Source organism: Arachis hypogaea, chromosome 15, assembly GCF_003086295.3.
Source record: "Arachis hypogaea cultivar Tifrunner chromosome 15, arahy.Tifrunner.gnm2.J5K5, whole genome shotgun sequence".
Classification (NCBI taxonomy): domain Eukaryota; kingdom Viridiplantae; phylum Streptophyta; class Magnoliopsida; order Fabales; family Fabaceae; genus Arachis; species Arachis hypogaea.
Genome location: NC_092050.1, coordinates 53,981,829 through 53,987,610, shown reverse-complemented (window position 1 = coordinate 53,987,610; position 5,782 = coordinate 53,981,829). Strand labels below are relative to the sequence as shown.

General features: G+C 41.4%; 1 non-coding gene across 1 annotated transcript; it reads right to left on the bottom strand.

Moving 5' to 3' along the window:
• Positions 1 to 592: 592 nt before the first annotated feature.
• Positions 593 to 698, bottom strand: LOC112753384 (small nucleolar RNA R71). The gene has a single exon (XR_003177773.1). It is a non-coding gene; the product is annotated as a small nucleolar RNA R71 (small nucleolar RNA).
• Between the last annotated feature and the right edge of the window lie 5,084 nt (positions 699 to 5,782).

Genomic DNA, 5,782 nt, shown 5'->3' with positions numbered 1-5,782 from the left:
TATTTTATTTTGTTACTATGAGCTGCATGTTTCTTCCGTCAAATGACGCGTTCACTTCCTGATCCGCGCTTGCTAATATTCGATCCTGAAATTGAAAGGACTATTTCACGAATAAGGCGAGAACAGCGTTGGTTAGTCCGCTCTGAGGGCGGATCTGAGAGTGAACTTGAGGAAGAAACCAGCCCCTGTTCTACTGATTCGGTTGTTTTACGTGCAGAAGACATGGCAGCTAGGAGAGTTACCATCCAGGAGGAAGGAGCCCCTGATTTTACAATGCAGCCGTATCAAGCGCATAATCCAGCTGTGGCTACAGATTTTGAAATAAAGACCGCACTGCTAAACTTGATGCCCAAGTTTCATGGCCTACCTGCTCAAGAGCCTATCAAGCACTTGAGAGATTTCCAGGCAGCCTGTTCTACTGTCAGGCGTGATGGTACTGATGAAACTTCAATTTTGCTGAAAGCTTTCCCGTTTTCTCTCGAGGGAAAAGCAAGAGAGTGGTACTACACTCAACCTCTGGCAAATGTATCCAACTGGGATACACTCAGAAAGGAGTTTTTGGAGAAATTCTTTCCATCTGAAGTTACTGATAAACCGAGGAAGGATATTTCCACAATTGTTCAGGATGACAATGAAACTCTCTTTGAATACTGAGAGCGCTTTAATAATCTTCTGGAAGCATGCCCCCACCACAGGATTGACAAGATAGTGTTGCTTAGCTATGTCACACAGGGCATGAGGCCCCAAGATAAGACCATATTGGAAAGTGCTAGCAATGGGTCTATGAAGAAGTACAAGACCATTGATGAGGCTTGGCAATTGATCAGTGATTTAGCTGAATCTACTAGGAATCACAGGCAAAAGCAAGGCCGTTCAAAAGCCATTGCAGAAGTATCCTCTAACAGAGAGACTGCTGCTCTAGCTCAGAGTATATGTGAGATGACCAACTTACTGAAGCAGATGCAATTGAATCAACAACAAACTCAGCAAGCTCAACCTCCTCCGCCACAGCAAAACCAACAACTAGATATTACACTGATGAATGCCCGCAGCTCCAACAAGAAGACAACATGGTGGCATCCACTCATAACTTCTATGACCGCCCCAACCAAGGGTACAATCAAAGTGGAAATAATAACCATGGATGGCAGGACAATTCTAACCAGAATTGGAGGGACAACAATAATAGAGGAGGCAGAGATAATCAGGGAAATCAGAGGTGGAATAATAACAACAACAGGCAGTAGAATCAACCTTACAGAGCACCTCACTTGAGGCAAAACCAAGGACCACAGAACAATCAACAGCAGACATCTCAATTTACTCATTCTTCTTTATCTCCTAATGAAGAGCTACTACAATCTTTTGAGTGAAGACAACAGACCATGGAAAATAACATGAATAGTATTAACGCCAGTCTGAATGGTCTCACCTCTACTTTGCAAGCTCTTATGTCACAGATTGGATCAACGCAAAATTCCAGTAACCAACCTTCAAGCTCCACTGGAATCCCCTCTCAACCATTACCCAATCCAAAGGGAGGCATTAATGCCATCACCCTAAGGTCTGGAACCACACTGCAGGAGAGGAATCAGGAGGAACCAAGCCCACCAAAACACACCTCAGCTGAAGAGGTAATAGAAATAGAAGATGTTAAAGAGGAAGAGGACATACAGGACATAGCTGAAGAAGAAATAGCTCAACCACAGGAGAAAGCACCAAAAGTCACAGACATCACAGAGAACACTACTCCAATTCCATTTCCACAACTTGCAAGGAAGCCCAGGAAGCAGCTGGAACCCGACCCCAAAATGGTAGAAATATTCAAAAAGGTTGAGGTAACTGTTCCTCTTTTTGATGTTATTCAGCAGGTACCTAAATATGCAAAGTTTCTAAAAGACTTATGTATCCATAAAGACAAAATTAATGAATTAGAAACTATTCCTTTAGGTAGTTCTATATCTGCTTTAATGGGAGGATTACCTGAAAAATGTAGTGATCCAGGTCCTTGTATAGTTAGCTGTACTATTGGTGGTGTAGTAATTTATGATTACATGTGTGATTTAGGAGCATGTGTCAGTATAATGCCTTTGTCTATATATGATATTTTGAGGCTCCCTCCCTTAAAAAGGTCGGCAGCTCATTTTGTGTTAGTAGATAAAAGTATTATTACAGTGGCTGGAGTTGCTGAAGATGTTTTGGTGAACATTAAAGGACTTACATTTCCCACTGATTTTTATATCTTGGAGGTGCCCCATAATGATTCAGATAAGCCATCATCAATCCTACTTGGGAGACCATTCTTGAAGACATCAAAATTCAAATTGGATGCCTTTTCAGGAACATACTCCTTTGAAATAGATGGCCGCATAGTAATCTTCAATCTGAATGGAGTCATTGACAACTCCCCAGAAGATCGTTCTATCTTTCAGTGCGATGTCATAGATGAAAGTGTAGCTTGAGTTCACAAGGAAGAGTTTGAAGAGAGGCACACTGGACAAGGTCCAAGTGTGGGGACCCTCTTAACTGACAATGAGGGCACTTCGTCATTTTCACAAGCTCCAGATAATCCAGAGACTGCCCATGATCAAAAGTTAGAATTGAAACCCCTCCCTCGACATTTCAAATATGCTTATCATGAAGATGAGCAGAGGTTTCCAGTTATCATTGCAAGAGAACTTACATCTCAACAAGAAGAGCAGTTACTTGATGTGCTAAGGAAGCATAAGAAGGCAATTGGGTAGAGCTTGGCAGACATAGTAGGCATCAACCCTCAAGTATGTGAGCACAGAATATTTTTAGAAGAGGAAGCAAGACCTGTCCATCAACCCCAAAGAAGATTGAATCCCACCATCTTGGAAGTTGTCAAAAGGAAGTGACCAGACTATTGGAAGCCGGTATCATATCTCCCATTTCAGACAGTGAATGGGTAAGCCCAGTACAAGTGGTACCGAAGAAGTCTGGAGTCACTACAGTGAAGAATGAGCATGGAGAGCTCATAGCAACTAGAGTTCAAAGTGCTTGGAGAGTCTGCATTGATTACAGGCGTCTCAACCAAGCTACCCGTAAGGATCACTATCCACTTCCATTCATTGATCAAATGCTGGATCGCCTGTCAGGTAAATCACATTATTGCTTTTTAGATGGTTACACAGGTTATTTCCAGATTCATATAGGTCCTGAGGATCAGGAAAAGACTTCTTTTACATGTCCTTTTGGGACTTATTCTTATAAGAGAATGCCCTTTGGCTTGTGCAATGCACCAGCTACTTTCCAAAGGTGCATGATGAGTCTTTTCTCTGATCTTATTGAGGACTGTATGGAAGTTTTTATGGATGATTTTAGCGTTTATGGTGATTCTTTTAGCCTTTGCTTAGATGGATTATCTAGAGTATTAGATAGATGTGTTAATAGAAACCTTGTATTAAATTTTGAAAAATGTCACTTTATGGTAAAACAAGGAATTGTATTAGGACATGTGGTATCCAATAATGGCATTTCTGTAGACCCAGCAAAGGTGAATGTTATTTCTAGTTTACCTTACCCCTCTTCTGTGAGGGAAGTCCATTCGTTCCTTGGCCATGCAGGTTTTTACAGGAGATTTATTAAGGACTTTAGTAAGGTCGCACTTCCCTTATCCAGATTACTGCAGAAGGATATTGAGTTCGAGTTCAGTGAGGATTGCAAACAAGCGTTTGATAAGACTGCTCTGACTCAAGCTCCAATTGTGAGAGGACCGGACTGGAGCCAGCCATTTGAAATCATGTGCGATGCTTCCAACCATGCAGTAGAAGCAGTGCTGGCTCAGCGTGAAGGTAAGGATCCTTTCGTTATTGCATATGCGTCTAAGACTTTAGACACTGCCCAGTCCAATTATACTACTACTGAGAAAGAGCTTCTTGCTATTGTTTTTGCTCTGGATAAATTCCGAGCTTATTTACTTGGTACTAGAGTAGTAGTGTATTCGGACCATGCAGCTTTAAAGTATTTATTAGCTAAAAAGGAATCCAAACCAAGACTTATACGTTTGATACTGCTGTTACAAGAATTTGATTTAGAAATAAAGGATAGGAGTGGTAATCAAAATTTAGTGGCAGACCACTTGAGTCGCCTTTAGCATATTAAGGATGATTCTACTCCTATAGATGATAATTTTCCTTTTGATAACCTGCAAGCAGTATCTGAGGTAGTCCCTTGGTATGCACCTGTTGCTAATTATTTAGTTAGCCGCACATTTCCTCCAAATTTTTCTAAGCATCAAAGAGACAAGCTGAAAAGCGAGTCTAAATATTATATATGGGATGACCCATATTTATGGAGATGTGGCACTGATCAAGTAATTAGACGTTGTGTGCCTCAATTAGAATTCCAATCCATTTTAGAGGCCTGTCACTCATCTGAGAGTGGAGGACATTTTGGTCCTCAAAGGACAGCTAGAAAGATCTTAGACTGTGGATTCTGGTGGCCTACCCTTTTTAGAGACGCTGCTGAGTTCTGTAAATCTTGGCTCCCATGCCAGAAATTTGGTAATATATCCAGGAAGGATGAGATGCCTCAACAAATTATGCTTTTCTGTGAAATTTTTTATGTTTGGGGCATTGACTTCATGGGTCCATTTCCAAATTCTAATGGATATTTTTATATATTGTTAGCTGTGGATTATGTTTCCAAATGGGTGGAAGCAATTCCTACCCACATTGATGATGCTAACACTGTTGTTTCCTTTGTGAGAAACCATATTATATGTCGCTTCGGATCACCACGAGCAATCGTGAGCGATCAAGGCACCCATTTCTGTAACAGGAGATTGACAGGATTAATGAAGAAGCATGGATAATTCATAAAGTTGCAACAGCGTACCATCCCCAAACTAATGAGCAAGCCGAGGTGTCCAACAGAGAAATTAAACGTATCTTGCAAAAGATAGTAAAGCCTCATAGAAAAGACTGGAGCACCAGGCTACAAGATGCACTCTGGGCGTACAGAACAGCATACAAGACACCCATTGGGATGAGTCCTTTCCGCTTGGTTTATGGAAAAGCTTGTCATCTCCCAGTTGAAGTAGAACACAGAGCCTTTTGGGTAGTTAAGGAGTGCAACATGGGAATTGAGAAAGCCGGAGCTGAAAGGAAGTTGCAACTGCAGGAGCTAGAGAGCCTTCGCCTAGAAGCTTATGAAAATTCCAGAATATACAAGGAAAAGATGAACGTTGTACATGATCAAAATATCAAGAAGAAAGAGTTCCAACCTGGGGATTTAGTCCTCCTTTACAAATCTCGACTAAGGCTCATGCCAGGTGATGAGCGGATATTTTATACGCTTTTTGGGGTTAATTTCATATAGTTTTGAGTATGTTCTAGTTAGTTTTCAGTCTATTTTCGTTAGTTTTTAGGAAAAATTTATATTTCTGGACTTTACTATGAGTTGTGTGTTTTTCTGTAATTTCAGGTATTTTTCTGGCTAAAATTGAATGAGCTGAGCAAAAATCTGATTCAGGCTGAAAAAGGACTGCTGATGCTGTTGGATTCTGACCTCTCTGCACTCAAAGTGGATTTTCTGGAGCTAAAGAACCCGAAATGTTATGCTTCCAATTGCGTTGGAAAGTAGACATCCAGGGCGTTCAACGCCAGTTCTCTGCCCAATTCTGGCGTCCAGCGCCAGAAAAGGATCAAAAGCCGGAGTTGAACGCCCAAACTGGCATAAAAACTGGCGTTCAACTCCACAAATGGCATCTGCACGTGAATTGCTTAAATCTCAGCCCCAGCACACACCAAGTGGGCCC